The sequence below is a fragment of the Eumetopias jubatus genome, unplaced genomic scaffold (assembly GCF_037043125.1).
Source record: "Eumetopias jubatus isolate StellerSeaLion01/CBP00866 unplaced genomic scaffold, mEumJub1_p1.0 scaffold_11, whole genome shotgun sequence".
Taxonomy (NCBI): Eukaryota; Metazoa; Chordata; class Mammalia; order Carnivora; family Otariidae; genus Eumetopias; species Eumetopias jubatus.
Genome location: NW_028274817.1, coordinates 67,003,391 through 67,019,547, shown reverse-complemented (window position 1 = coordinate 67,019,547; position 16,157 = coordinate 67,003,391). Strand labels below are relative to the sequence as shown.

At 37.5% G+C, this 16,157-nt stretch overlaps 1 protein-coding gene across 2 annotated transcripts in view; it reads right to left on the bottom strand.

Moving 5' to 3' along the window:
• The window catches only part of RLIM (ring finger protein, LIM domain interacting), a 33,591-nt gene extending 24,810 nt beyond the window's left edge, over positions 1 to 8,781 (bottom strand). Inside the window, exons 1-2 of one of the 2 annotated variants that reach the window (XM_028101444.2) lie at positions 8,578 to 8,781; positions 6,700 to 6,763 (exon numbers count right to left, since the gene is read on the bottom strand). The gene's annotated coding sequence lies outside the window, so the exon portion shown is untranslated. The remainder of the gene's footprint in view (positions 1 to 6,699; positions 6,764 to 8,577) is intronic. The other variant, XM_028101443.2, reaches the window with a different exon arrangement.
• Between the last annotated feature and the right edge of the window lie 7,376 nt (positions 8,782 to 16,157).

Here is a 16,157-nt window from a genome sequence, read left to right as displayed (position 1 = left end):
TTGAAAAAAATTTTAAGGTAGAGAAATCGCACATACGGGAAGAATTTCAAGGTGTTCCCAATATATTGTTCACACTCTATAAACCCATGACTTCTACGTCCTCTGTTTTCCAAAAATAAAATAATGTTGAATACTCTATAAATACACATGGAATAGATGATTCTTTCCTATGCTCACCAGTGTTCAAGATTCATTCTTGACCTTTTAGAATTTCTGTCATTTCCTCATGCTAATTAGAGCTAAAACACTATACCTCTATTCAAAACCCTACTGACACTGTGATTTTAGGGACTGTTGGACCCTAAATAGCTCTTGCCCGGTGACCTGAGGGGTTAGTGGATTCCATGCAAAAAGAATTTTTATCCTCGTTTAATTTTATCTTTAAATTCAACATTTTAATGAGACACACTCACAAAGCAACACAGGATTGTCCAAATCACTATTACTTCCACAATCACATCCTGCTATCCTTGCCCCCTCTCATACATATACCAGAGAAAATCAAGGAAAATAATTTCCCCACGACATCCCTGCAACACACTTTTTTTATTTCAAAACTGCAACCAGACCAGCAAGGCTTCAATAAACAGAACACACGATATTTTTGCTAAGGTATAGGTTTCCATTAAAAAAGCAGTTTGTTGGGATGCCTGGGTGGCTCAGTCAGCTAAGTGCCTGCCTTTGGCTCAGGTCATGATGCCAGGATCCTGGGATGGAGCCCTGCATCGGGCTCCCTGCTCCGCGGGAAGCCTGCTTCTCCCTCTGCCTCTGCCTACCTGCCGCTCCCCCTGCTTGCTCACTCTCTCTGTCAAATAAATAAATAAAATCTTTTTTTTTAAAGCAGTTTTTTTTTTTGTAGTTGATTAGGGAACAGGGAGAAAAAAATCTGATTTGCTCCCCTACATTTGCCTCCTTTCTGTCTTACTCTGCATTTCCCCTAGGCTGGGAATGGGGGTCAAGAGATTTCAGCACTGACAAGACACCTTTACCCTTTGAGGACATTTAACGGTTGAGTTATGGCTGTAACACCTGCAGAGTTCCCCTGGACTAGAAGTAATTACATTTTTTGGGGAAAAAAAAGGAAATCCTGAATGTAAGCAATGCCCTCAAACACCTTGTAAAATAATCTTACACACAGACAACCCCCAACCTCCCGACCCCCACACACAAAGTTGGTCTTATTTTAAGCAGTCCCTTTACTACCTAAGTGGCACAAAATGAAAAATATAGTAAATTTAAATCACAAGTTCCGCCCCTGGTAGATGTAATATCACCACTGGTGAGTGAAGAATGAACATTTTAATGGCTAAAGCATGCCAAAGATGCCAGGACACCATAATTCAAATGATCAAATACAGAGCTCTCTCCATTTTGGTGTCAAATTTTAATAAAGAATTATGTTACCAAAATGGGTCTCTAGAGTCTACTCTATGGTGGACACTGCAATACACTTCCAGTTTACCTAGTAAAAGGAAAGAAGGATCCTCCCACACTCCTGGGCTCCTTCTATCATCATAAAAAAAGAGAATCTTCAATCTCCTCAGTTATCTTACTCTCAGGTATAATACTCATGTGCATAAGTCAGAAATTTTGGATTAAGTATATGATTAGCATCAGCCCCCACTTTTAAACTTAAATATTTCCATAAAAAGCTTACCAATAAAACAATCTAAGAGAATACGTAATTGTTAAATCACTTAAGTCTCTCCCTAGTTATAAACAATACCCACCACCATGTATTTACACAGTCCTTCCACTTATATTTCATTTAATCCTCACAATAATCCCAGGAAGTAGAAGAGTATCACCTCTATTTTGCACCTAAAGAAGTATAGAAAGAGAAAGTGATTTACCAAAGGCCATGTGGCTAGTAAGTGGAAAGAGCCAGTAATTAAATCCAGGTCTCCTAATTCTAAATCCAGTCAACTTTTCACAAATGAACAACTGTCTCCCAATAATATCCCAGAACTATAGACTTTAAAACACATTCCTTCAATCCCAATAGGCATGTCTAAAGTATTCAACCTCACTATGAGCTTTTTATACCATGTCCACTCTGGGTATGAAAACTTCCAAAACAACAAAACCCCTTTTATAAGCAGTATAAACTTATTTTTAAGTAAGTCAAGTTTTAGTATTTTTGTTTTACAAACAAAAAATAGCATATTTTATTAACCTTCTTTCAGAGTACTGTGTGCCAATATATCCAAATCCATTCCTGGAAATGAGCAGCCAAATTAGAAATTTTGCCCAGTCATTTCAAAAACTACTCGTTTGGTCAATGAATATGTGACTGTGGCAGGTAAATTCAACTCTGGGAGGACAAGCCAGCAAGAAAACCAAACCTGAGGTTTATTCTGTAATCAGGGAATTTAAAACAGATTTTATTCACCTTGAAAATTTGAAAGCACGGTTAGTGATCTCCATTTCTTCTATAGTCATTATCATCTATTAGAAGTTATGCAGCTTTACTATGTTTCTGACCACCGTTAAAAGTATTTCATTAATTCTCCTCAGCCATGTACTCCAAACTTTAAAAAATGTAATTTTGTTATATTGGGGTGAAAAGTCACTTAAAACATATCATTCAGGGGACACCTGGGTGGCTCAGCCGGTTAAGCCGCTGCCCTCAGCTCAGGTTATGATTGCAGGGTCCTGGGATAGAGACCCGCATCGGCTCCTTGCTCAGCGGGGAGCCTGCTTCTCCCTCTGCCTGCCGCTCCCCGGGTTTGCGCTCTCTTCCTCTCTGACAAATAAATAAAAATCTTAAAAAAAAAAACCATATCGTTCGGTACAAATGGGTCTGGAGACCTGGTGCTAAGTACACACATATTATATTCAATAGACATACCGCATCACAGTACCCAATGAAGGAGACTTATGGCACCAAAATATACTGTTAAACAAAAGACTTCACAAAACTAAATCCTGAAATTCAAATGTCTGTGTGAATATCAATTTAAAAATAAGCCACATCTATTAAGTCTGGAATAAATAATGTTAAAAACAAAAGGTATAGTGAGAGGAAGGAATCAAGGTAACCTAATATCAACTAACTACCAAAGTATCCTGAGCATCTTCATCTTTTGTGTTCATACAAGCTCCAAACTCAATAGTGTTCTAAAGCAGAACATGCCACTTAAAAAAAATCATAGTATCAAGATAAAAATGTGTCATACTGAAAAAGAACATCATTCTGTTTGCAACAGAGCTTCATGAAGAACCTCAGAGAATAAATGAAAACTAATGACATGTGATCCTTGTCAATAAAGAAAATAGTTCAGTAATACCACTGCCAAAATGAAAAATACTTCATGCAGTTTTTAGAAAAGTCAAACCACAAAGAACCACTAAATTTGAGGTCAGGGTATAAAGTACCATTGTGTATGTAGTCACCAAAAGTGTTGAGAATTCTTCATACACAAAATGTTTAATTAAAATTTTACAGCATTTATAACAGACAAATAAAAGATGATTAACAACCAAATCACTTTTTTTAATCCTATCAGTAAAAGGGATGGAATTTAGTTCTGTGAAAAGGAAAAAATAGGAGATACTGGGTTCTAGTCTTGGCTGTAACATTAACCAGCTATGTAAATTTGGTCAATTCATGTAACCTTTTGTGCCTCAGGATCTTTATCAATATTAAGGGCACTGGATTAAAACCATCCATAAGGTACCTCCCAGTTCTATGAATCTGTGACTATGAATAAAATATAACCCAGGTCACATTACGGTAATAAAAATAAAACTAAAGAATAGGATGCAAGCTTAAAAAGCTGTGCTTTTCTCACTACCATTTCACTTACGCACTTCTATCTCCATTTTTTTTGACTATCTTACCTTTTTCAAAACAAATATAAAGCATCCCTCTCTAAAAACAGGACAGGGTTGAAGTTTCAATGCCTTTACCTACTGCATGATACCTGTCACCATCCACACAATTTGTTGATTATTTCCAATATTGGCCTGTCAGAGGATGGTACCAAGACTTCTACCACTGTTGATATTATCGCAGCAATGCAAAATTATAAAATATTATTGCATGGCAGTGTTACTTTAGCCTCGTTTATATTCTTCTATCATTACCACTTGAAAAGGACAGCAGAAAAAAAAGGATTCAGAAACGTCCCTCATGTGTCTAATCTCTTGGCAGGAAGTCTACTGCCTTGCAGCTCACGAACAGTTCTATCACAATCCTCTAAAACAGTTAAATAGAAAGACTATTAATAAGAACGTCAACAAATCAGAGGACAGAGATCAAACCAAATGCTGCCAGTTCACAGGAATAAGGTAGTTAAAAAAGGAAACCATTATGATGACATTTCTATTCACTCAAGTACTTTTAGACAGTAAATTTAATCTTCGATTACCCATTTCATGTTTTTATTATTGAGCTACGTTACTAAATTAGAATTTGGTCTTATCCACACAAACTCAATTGTGCCTTCTCATTATTCCCAACAAGTCAAAAAATGACTCAAAAACCCAGAATGTTCACGTGTTGTTATTAATGTAAAATCACTGATTACCAGCAATTTTGGTGTTATTCGATAAGGCACTATCTTAATTTAAGAACATGAGCTTTCCATCAAAAATTAACTTCTTAATAAGTGAAGCAAAGTTTTAAAATTAAAATCCCTTGACCAAAAAAGAAAATATTATCTACACAAATGACTTGTTATTTGAGGAAAACAATTTTGTGTTACAGAACCACACATGCTGACAACTGTGCTTCCTGAACCAGTGATCCTACATCCTACAATGATGACAAAAGTGACCATATGTCCTGTTTGTCCAGAAGAGTAGCAATCTACACCTGTTATCCCACAGTAATTATTAATACGGCCCTCTTTCATTCTCAAAAACGTTCTTGCTTGGATAAATTAATACAGTCACCTTAGATGTAACTGACACTAACAGGAACTTTGGTCAATAAAAAAGATGAAAATTGTAGTTAAGAGTTAACTTCTTTTTCCCTACAGTTAAGTGGAGAGTAAGAGGAAAGAGACCATTTTTCATTCTAAAGAAAGTTTAAAACATTGAACACAAATATCTCCCCCCCATAAAGTATCATGTTCATCACCATGCAAACGTTATAATAGTAGCCCAATCTATAGTTGTGAAATTACTGCACAAAGTCCACAAATCTACATACACACCACAAACTGTCTATAGATATTTGTCTCACATGTATGTAGGTACAATTATGACTAATGAAATTGAAAGTCTTGGGTCAGAAAATCTACAACAAAAAGATCAACTATATACTTCAGAAACAAAACCACAAGTTCATAAACATATTCCTGAATTATTCAAAACTGCCAAGATTTTCATATTAAAAAACATCTCAATTGATGACAGGAAAAATGAACTGTTTGATTATCTGGGAAATTTCCATATTCAAGGGTGGGAAAAAATAATGAAGGAAAAAATAGACATGGAAGTAATATTGCTTTCTTACACTGGCTATCAGAATGTCAAGGGATTATGTAAACTGATACTTTTTGAAATCGATGTTCACTAACCTGAAAGAATATATCCAACCAACCTAACATTTCTAAATATCGCTTCACTAAGCTATTTCTTAAAACCATTTCTGATTTTAAATTAAGTGTATCAAATTATATCACAAGCAGTAATAGCTGAAACAGAAGCCATGCCATAAAAAAGGGAAGAGAGTAATTACTAAAAAAGTCTCATTTGCATCATAAACCAGATTCTCTGTAAGTGGGAACAAAAGTTTTTGATATGACATAACCTGTAGATTTTTTTTTTTACTACAACCTTTATTTTTTTTTCCATCTGCAATCTAATTAGAGAGCAATTAAGTCTAGAGGCATAAAAGTTTAGTGACTTCAGGATCAGAGAGACCTGGGTTAAAATGGGGGCTCTACCACTTATTAGCTATTTAATTGAGGACAAATTGCTTAACCTCTTTTGAGTCTCAGTTAACTCTGTAAAATAGTTAATATCCTCATGAGGCTTTGCTGTGAGGATTACAAAGTCATGCAAGTGAAGCACAGGACAAAGCACATTAAGCATTCAATACAAGTTAGTTATGAATTTAGGCTAACTAACTCCATCCCAGTTTGCCTGGGGCAGTCCTGGTTTGCACCTGTTGTCCAGGCATAATTATTAATAATGTCCCTTTTGCTCTTAAAAGCATCCTGGCTAAGACAATAACTTATGTGGTTACCTTAACAATGATGATGATGAAAGGAGTTAATATCAGAGTATTACATATCAATTATGACTTTTTGGATCTTGAAGGAAAAAAAATGAACACCACACAAAATAATGTAGGATTATATTCCTGTAAGATATTCTACTGATATTTCATTTAGTTACGCAATGAACATTTAAATGCTATTTATTTAGACCCATCCCACCCCAACAATGATTTAAGGCAGCAAATTTCCATTTTGTTCTTTCTGTCTTATACGGGTACTGGTAAACTTCAGACATTATTTTAAGAGGAAGACTCACAGATAAAACGCTAGCGGAGTTCCAGCTATTCAGGCACACTACCCTTTGAATTCCCAATAAAAAATACCCATTCTCATCATGAAGAATGCCCAACACCAACAAACATATATCAAATAAGCCCATCCAATTACAGGGCCTGCAAAACAGAATAAATATTTTTAAACATGCATTCTACACAAAAATCATGAGACGCAACAAGAAATAAATTACCTGACTGTTATGACATAGTATTGTAATACAATAAACTGGATTTTAGTTTTCTTCACTCTCTGCTCTAGAAAAAAAAAGAATCCATTATTCTTCCTCTTTCATAAGATATACATTTTCTATGAAATAGACACATCCTAAAAAAAAATCCTATATATTTTAAGTTACACACCCCATAACCCAACCTAATTTAATATTACTATTAGGATATTTGGGGAGATGGAGGTCAGAGGAAACCAGGAATCTTGTGTTAGATATAAGATTTCCTTTAAAGGCTGAAAGCCAACCTACCTTTTAATATAAGCTTGCTTAAAATAGGCCTTTCCTTAACAGACCAGTAATATTTTCAGATTCTGATAGTTACTTTCAAGGACTTATTTGGCACATTATAGTAGCCTATGGCAGGAACTAAAGTATGAACGATCATCAGGACGTTTAGGCTAAAGAATGAAACATTTTTCAGTTTAACAGTCTCCTAAAATCATAGTTTAAAAAGTATTTGGATTGGTCTTCCTGGGTACTTCATTTTTATAATCTAGAAACTGATTTTTGGGGGGCTATAATTGTGCCTGCCTGGTCTCGAGTCATCCAGGATGGACATAATGTACCTGATAGGATGATATGAGTAATTTTGTCTTTAATCACGAAGAATCAAATAAATGATTCTAGTAATAGAAACGACTAGTAGTACGTTTATTTCTTCCTCCCTTCAATCATCCAAAGCGACTGCGGTTAATTCTGATTCAGGAAATGCGGGCTCTTCATTTGCACCAAAAAATTATTGTGGGACCTTGCAAATGGTGGATGACAACCTGATATAAACGCTTCCTCTTGCCCCCAAACGAAAAGAATGACCTAAATAACAAGATTGCTAGGCCTCAGATTCCCGGACTAACCTGTGGAATTAAGTATGGGGAAACTGTCTAGGGAAGGAACGTGGCTGTCTCCTCCATCTTGAAATTAATCAGCATAAGGCAAAAAGGGACTGAGTATTCAGGAAGCAGAAGCCCAACCGGTTAATACTAGTTACTAAAGCTACGGCGTACGTGGCAGGTACCGCCCGCAGAAGCCGAGACCCTTAGGCTTTTCTTTTTGAGGGGGGAGGGGTTGGGTTGTTGCCGGATTGAACCGAAATTAAGTTGAAAATCATTTGGCCCAATTCCCACCCTTACCCAGGGAAAAAAACAACAAACACGCAACGGCTTTTCCCTGCCTTTTCGGGGGATCCCTGCAGTGATATCTGGCAAAGGATATGCCAGGGTTATTCGAGTAAGGGAGTAAACCACAGTTGCCCCAGATCCTCAGGGAAGATGTCATCGTGGCCCCAGGGGGCGCCTAATTGATAGTGCCCAGGAGAAGGGCTCAAAATGGGGTTTTGCAAATCCTGGGAAATCTAAAGGCCCAAGAGTTCCCAGCATCTGACTTAGAGCAGCCTGATTTTTTTTCCCCTTTTCCCAAACCCAAGCCCGCCATACCAAAGGGGGGTGGGGAGACGAGGGAAGCCTCCAGAGAACCAAAGAGAAAAACCTGAGACGATCAAAGATTCTCATGCCTGAGGCCAACACTCAAAAATCGCCTCCCCCAAATTCTTAAGGCTGTGGAGGGCCCCGGCTTTAGCTCGCACCGCCACGGAGAGGAAGTACTACCCACCTCCTTCCCCTTCTTCAAGAGACTGTGACTATACACCCAACTAAAATGGCAGCGGCGACTACGCCACGGAGCCCCCCGCAGCAATCAGCGCCTGGGGTCCGGAGGCGGTGCTGAGCGTCCGCCACGACGCGACATTCAGGCCATTTTGAGAGAACACGGCAGCCGCGGCTCCGCTGTCTTCCCCTCGCTCTCCATCCATTTCTCAAGAGGATTTCCCAAGGCTTCACTTACTCGGTTTTAGTGTCGGGTCCGACTCTGTCGGTTCGGCCGCCGCCGCCGCCGCCGCCGAGGCTCCTGCGCGCCTCCCCTGCCGCTGCTCTCAAGCCCGCCTCCGATGAGTCGCTGGTTGAGACCCGCCTCTAGCCCAGCGCCTGCTCGGAGACGTTGCTCAGGCAGCCATTATCTTCCCCATTGTTACCAAGCAGCGACAGGAAACGACTGCCCACAACAGGAAGTGATGATGCCGCGTCCCGGCTCCGCAGCCCCACTCCCAGCCTATTAGCCAATCCCAGGCGATTCCTCGAAAAGGCTCGGCGGGAGGAAGAAGGGGGCAGCCGACGACGCGGCAAGGCGGGCCGCGGTCTGGAAAAGGAGAGCTGCTGTGACGCCCACCATGTGACAGGCCCCACCCTCCTCCGCCATTTTGAATTGTGGCGAGAAATTCGCGTTCTGAGGACTGTGGGAACCTGAGCTTTACCGGTTTTAAAAACTGAAGAATGTCACCTTCTGACTGCTTGAAGCCTTTCTCAGAGAGCGCGAAATGCGATATTAGTCCAACCTGACGTCGATCACACAATTAGGTCAGACTAGTTTGTACAGCATCTTACCTTATATTCAACATACATTTATTGAGTGCCAACTGTATGTCAAGCATTGTTGTAGATGTTGAGAATACAGCGGAAATTAAAACGGACCAAAAGCCCAGTTCTCGTGGTTCTTTATATTCTATTTTCTCATGGTTCCTCATACTCGGGGAAGGGACAGTAATTAATAAAAATCTATGTGTATCTATTTGGTGATAAATACTAGGGAGAAAAAGCAGAGGAAAGGGGGTGGGGTGGGAGAGTGCCCGGTGGGGGCAAACGGGAATTGCGATTTTAAAGACTGGTCAGAGATGGCCTCTCTGAGATGGTAATTTTCTGAAATACTTGGAAAGGGGCGATGATCGTAAAAGGGTGGGAAAATCTGATAACGTTGAGGAATTTGTAAAAGGACAGTTACAAAAGGCCTTTCTTAGATGGTAATGCCTGAAGGAAGTTAGGGAACCAGCCACACAGCGTCCCACTCCGGTTTTCAGAGTTAATTTAGAAAATCAACCTTACCCAAGTTTTTATGGTGTTTCCGTGTTTCTTTTTCCATTTTTCTGTTTTCTCTGTTTCCAGGTAACACTCCAGCTACACGCTTTCTTACTATTCTTCCAACAAAACCAAACTTGTTCCCACCTCTACAACTTTATATAGGCTAGAATATTTTTCCTTCATGTCTTTACTCTTATCAACCCAGCCTCTCCTCAACTGTCATCTCCCCAGAGGAGTCTTCCCTAATCACGCTATCCAAAATAACAACTTCCCCATTCCCTTACCTGCGTAATTTTCTTTAAAATACTTAATCTGAAAGTATATTATTTGTTTACCCCACCCCTTAAGAGCAGTAAACCTCATTTTTTTGTTTATTGTTATAACACCAGCGAGCTCATAGTAGACTATCAGATATTTTTTTGAGAGAATGCGCCCCCTCAGCGTGATGGCCATATCATCAGCCTGGAATATAAGTATTTGACTCCAAGCAGTTACAATAATATTCTCATATTTCCTGCTCATCTTCCCACCAGGCTTGATATTGTCATTTTTAACAGTATGTGTACATACTTTAGGTGCTGTGGCTCTACTCAGTTTTTGTCTTATATGATGTAGTCATGTACCAGAACTTTTACCTAGAATGTATAAAATGAATTCTTCAGTGGCCTGTAAGGGCTATTAAGCCTGATATTGAGCTTCTGGTAATAACATTAGCCACTCCTTGACATATTCTTGAGGCAAACATGGCTTAACGTGAAAGTTACAATCATAAAAGAAGTAGGAGAAATTCACTTACATGTGACTATGTCTATATCCTTGGGGACGTGGAAGGACTTTCTAAACGTGACACAAAACTTAAAATACTGTTAAATAAGATTTCATAAATAAAAGCTTCTGAATATCAAAACACAAGGTTAGCGAAGTTAGAGAAATGACAAACTGAAAAAAATAATTTCAACATGACATATGAGAGCTAAGGGGTAATACTAGTCTATAATAAAATTAAAAGACAAATGACAAATTGGTAAAAATGTTACATATATGATAAACATATATGACAAATATCACAAGTCTATAAAGAACTATTAAAAATTGATTTTTTAAAAAGATAAACACCCCTTATGCTAAGGACATAAATAAGCAATTCAAAAAAGGAGAAAACATTTGCCTGATAAGCATATGATAATTCATATTCTCAGTAGTAACCAGACGTGAAAATAAAAACAGTAATTTCTGCTTTTCCTCTTAGAATGTCAAATATTAAAAATTTGATAATATTAAGTTTTGATGAAGATTCTATGAAATAGGCACACCTGTATGGTACTGGTACAAATTGATATGACTTGGCAATGCATATCAAATGCCTCAATGTCCTGTTTGACCACCAAGTCCACATACAGATATTTAAGGAAAAGAAGTGAACACATTTGCAAAGACGCATGTAATGAATGTACAAAGATTTTAATCATAGTGAGGCTTATAATATTGAAATACTGAAAAATCAGGGAACTATTCAACAATATTAGTGAAACACTTTACAGTATATCTACATAATGGACTCCTACATAGCCATTAAAAATTAGTAGCTAGATCTGGAAATATGTTCAGGTTATGTTTTTAATGGAAAAAAAAGCAGTTTATAAAGTAGCATGTGTGATTCTATTTTTACGTTAAAAAGATATGTGTAAATATGCATAGAAAAAGTCTAGATGTGTATACATGCAAATAAAATATGAAGGGATGATTATTAGTCACCTTTCTTCTTTCCTCTTTTTGCACTGTCTTGAATATTTTGCAATGTGCATGTATTACTTGATTTTGGGAGAAGGGGCTATTTTCATTTTGAAAGAAACGTCTGTCTGAATCTGAAAAAGAAAAAAGAAAAAAAGTATCTTCACATCCACCTATTTTTTCTATTCATCATTTAATTATGCCCTTTCTCTTTCTTTCTTCTGTTCTTTTCTTTTTGTCTTCCTCTCTTCCATGTATTCTTCTATGCTGTTTTATAAGCAAGGAACTGCTTACTTCCAATATCTTAGAAATGACTTCTCAAAACAGTTTATCCTATGATGGCATTCAGTGCCACCCTAGAATCCAAGGAAACAACCACTGACTAATTTTCATTCAGCATCCATTCAATCTAATTGCATTTCTCTCCCATGCACTTCTTACATATGTGTGATGTTCAACTGATTTTTACCCCTTCCTGCTGTGATGTTCTTCAAGAGGAAAAAAATAAAAGATTTTCCCAGTCTTTCTTGTGTTCTTTTATTCAACAAAATGTATTGATCATCTGCTATATGCTGGTCACTGGGAATAGATCAGTAGACCACAGACAGGAAGACCCTACCCTTGTGGCAAGACAGACACTGAACAAATATTTACAAATGTAATGAACATTACAAAGGAGACATGTGGGTACAATGGGAGGGGTATATAAAAGGAACATTTAACCTGGAGATGATGCCACTTTTAGCTGAGCCCTGAGCTGAAGTAAGAATGACAATTAGAGAGGGGGGAAAAAAGGAGGAGCTCTGGAAGAGGGAATATCTGTACAAATTTCCTGGGGTGAGAAAATGGGGAACTGAAAGAATATCTCATTTTCTTTAGAAAATCATTCTATGTAATTTTATTCTTAGCATTCATCTCACTGGAATTTATCTATCTTGTCTATTTATGTTGTTTACTGTTTGTATGTCTATGTTTCTAGCCTGTTAGTCTTCCCACTGTCCTATCCCCAGTGTTAAATTCCATGGGAACTGAAGCTTTGTCCCACTACTTCACCGCTGTATTTTCTGAGCCTAAAATACATAATGGACAATCAATATTTCTTGAATGAATCAAAGAATTAGCTTGTAGTTCATATTAGACATTCTGGATCTTAAGGGCAATGGGAAGTTGTTCAAAAGTTTTTACAAGATCATTTTAAAATTATCTGATAAAGGGTTTTTTTTTAAAGATCTTTATGACTGCCATATGCTCAAGATTGCATTTTCTTTATAGTAGTTATATTTACCATTTTTTTTAAAGTAGGCTTCATGCGCAGCATAGGGTTTGACACTGGGCTAGAACTCACAACCATGAGATCAAGACTGGAGCCGAGATTAAGAGTTGGACACTCAATGGACTGTGCCACACAGGGATGCTGAGCATATTTACTATTTTAAGATTAAAAAATCCTTTATCTTTAGGAAGATCAACTGGTTTTGTTTTTTAAAAAATGACACCCACAAAATATTTATTTATTTAGTTTAACTGATACTGCCCATAGTGTCTAAGGAGCTTTTTTTTTTCTAATATTTTTGAGTAAGAACTACTGGCCAAAATCAATTTAACCAGAAAACCAGTGTCTGCATCTTAGCGATTTCATTTTGCCTCAGTTTGCTCCTTTAGGGGTTCACAATAATATTCAAGATATAAATGAATTCTAAATATTTTCTCCAGTTTGCCCTGAAGAAAAGAAGAGCAGAATGGGAAGAGATAAGCGAAAGGTAATCAGTAATTCATTCATTCATTCATTCCATTAAGTCATTCATTCAACAATATTTATTGTGTGCCATGGCGTTGTACTAGGCCTTGGGGCTATAGATATAAAAGATATAATCACTGTCCTAAGAAAATTCACATCCAGAAGAAAAGAGGCAGGATGTAGTTTCATCTATAGTCAATTTGTAAAAATATGTGGAAGCTAAAGCTGATGTGTTGGTTTCACTGTAGGGGCCTAGGCAACACTTTTGAGAAAGTCATCCACAAATTTGTGTTTATAGAATGTTAGAGGACTTAAAAATAAATGAAAGACTAGGGAGTGAAGCACACAAAGCAGAAAAGCCCTTTTATTCCTTACCATCTGTAGAAAGTATTTTTAACCTAAAAGACCTAAGAATGGCAATCTTGTGTATTCACCTTAGGTTAGTAAAAAGATTACAATTGTTTTCATTCCTAGTAGCACAATGCCATGTATATACTAGTATTGCTATTGAAAACCTGGTTGCTCTATAACTCAGGTAATCTCTTTGAAAAAGGTATATAGTGATGGATATTGTTTCTCCTACAAATGCCATGTAATTAATAACTGGGGTTGTTCTCCTGCCCCAAAATATACTCTAGAAATAGGAAGTATTATTGCAAATATTCAAACACAGTAGAAATAAAATATGTGCTGAGCGCCTGGTTAATTACATTAGTAGTAGGGGAACTCAGTAGATTTAGTGTAATGTCTTTTTTTTCTGTCTTTTACAGCATTAATGAAAGGTTTCTCTTTACATTTTGTGCTTTCTGGGAATATAAAAACAACCTGCCTGAGGAAGCAATATCAAGCACCTTATATATCAAACATGAAGGTTTCAGATGCTCTGGTATAAGAAAGCACAAAGCAGTTTTCTAAATCATGCCAAAACAACCAGAATGTAATTTTTCTGTAAGAAATTAACTGCAATATAACAGGGAGAAGACAGAAGACTTGGATTAGAGAAGAAATACCCATCTTATCTCCCAATTAGTAATCTATTTTACTAAATACATTGTCATTTAATTATTTTAAAAAAATAAACTGAAGAATAAATGTTTAAAGTAGACTAGGTTGATGTCTTTGGCATCAGACAGCTTCTCTGTGGAGACAAGATGATTTTGTCCCTGTTTCATATCTCTATTCTCCTCCGTCACCAAAGAAGCCTCAAGCCCCTCTGGTCCAGCACCCACCTAAACTTTCATCTCCGTAGAGGTCAGCTGTAGGTCCACTTCCATCTCCATTTCCACTGTTTTGCATCCTCTCAACGCTTTCCATTGAGCCCTCTGAAACCGTGCATTCAATATTAGCATACACCCCTGCATTCTTAGTCTCTCCATTGAAAAGTCTTTCCTTCTTAGCACTTTGAGAAGTTCCAGCTTCCAAAAGACCTCCTCTCCCCCAAGATTCACTGAGAAAAAAACCAAAGTGCAGACTGTTTTTCCTAGAAAAATCTTCATATCTCAAACCCAGAAGGAGAGATGGAAAGGGCACTTAATTAAAATACAGATTCCTAGGCCTCACCTTAAGATTCTGATTCAGACGTTTTAGGGTACAATTCAGTAATCTTCATTTTAAATAAACCCTCCAAAAGATTCAGATGCAGGTTATCTGCAGAGAAGTGCTTAGAAGATGGATTTAGTCCCAGACTCTGGACTCCAGGAAACAAACTGAGTGTTACAGAAGGGAGGAGGGTGGGGGGATGGGGTAACTGGGTGATGGGTATTAAGGAGGGCATATGATCTGATGAGCACTGGGTGTTATACACAACTAATGAATCGTTGAACACTACATCAAAAACTCATGATGTACTATACGTTGGCTAATTGAACATAATAAAAAAATAAAAAAACAAGATGGACTTAGTTAAAACAATAATAGTTATCCTCCACCGTGTCCCTACTATGTGCCAAGAACATTATGCACATTATCTCATTTAACTCTCTCACACACAAAATGCCCTTCAAAGATATTGTGAGCATTTTATAGTTGAGGAAAATGAAGCTTAAAGCAGCAAAACCAAAATTTGCATAAGATCATACAAATGTAATTAATGGAGATAAGTTTGTACTCTAAGTGCATGTGGCTTCTAAACCCAGATCTCCTAGCTTCTAAACCAGGGCTCAAGTGAATAATACATTTTAAAAAATACTTCTTTAAAGGTGATTGAAAAGATAGAAAACCCTGCTCTGCTAGAGATGTTATTCTTAAAAAGTTCTATATATCTTATAATACTAAAGATCTTGAATGGGCATTTTTTTCCAAATAAAAGTTCTTTCCTTTTCCCTTTTTACCCACCTCGCTCTGTATATATAGCAGAAATCTGCTAAAATCATTTATTTCTTGGTTAGGTTAATACCTTTTTTTTTTCTTCTTGGCAGGACAAAACACTTGGAAATATCTAGAAAAAGGATGAAATCTCTGACTTCAGGAAAGCCTGGTCAGTGCTCATCTGCTTCTAAATACTTAAGATAATCCAGCTGCGAGAAAATTGTTATCAATCTTCCATAACTCTATATTTCAAGGAGAAAAAGAACGGTGTTTAAAAATATGCCTTACTGGGCGCCTGGGTGGCTCAGTCGTTAAGCGTCTGCCTTCAGCTCAGGTCATGATCCCAGGGTCCTGGGATCAAGTCCCACATCGGGCTCCCCGCTCAGTGGGAAGCCTGCTTCTCCCTCTCCCACTCCCCCTGCTTGTGTTCCCTCTCTCACTGTGTCTCCATCTGTCAAATAAATAAAATATTTAAAAAAAATATGCCTTACTACCTACACATATAAATAAATAATAAAATATTTATTATGCATTTAAAATGTGTCAGGCTGTATATGAACACTAAGCAATCCTCTTATTTAATATTCACAATAAACCTGTGATAATATGTATTGCTATACCCACATTAAAGCTGGGAAAATTAAGGTTTAAAGGAACTCTATCAAGCAATACAGCTAGTAAGTGGAGGAGCCAGGGATACAGACCAAGTCTCTGACTTTAGAGTCTTGGTCATGTGC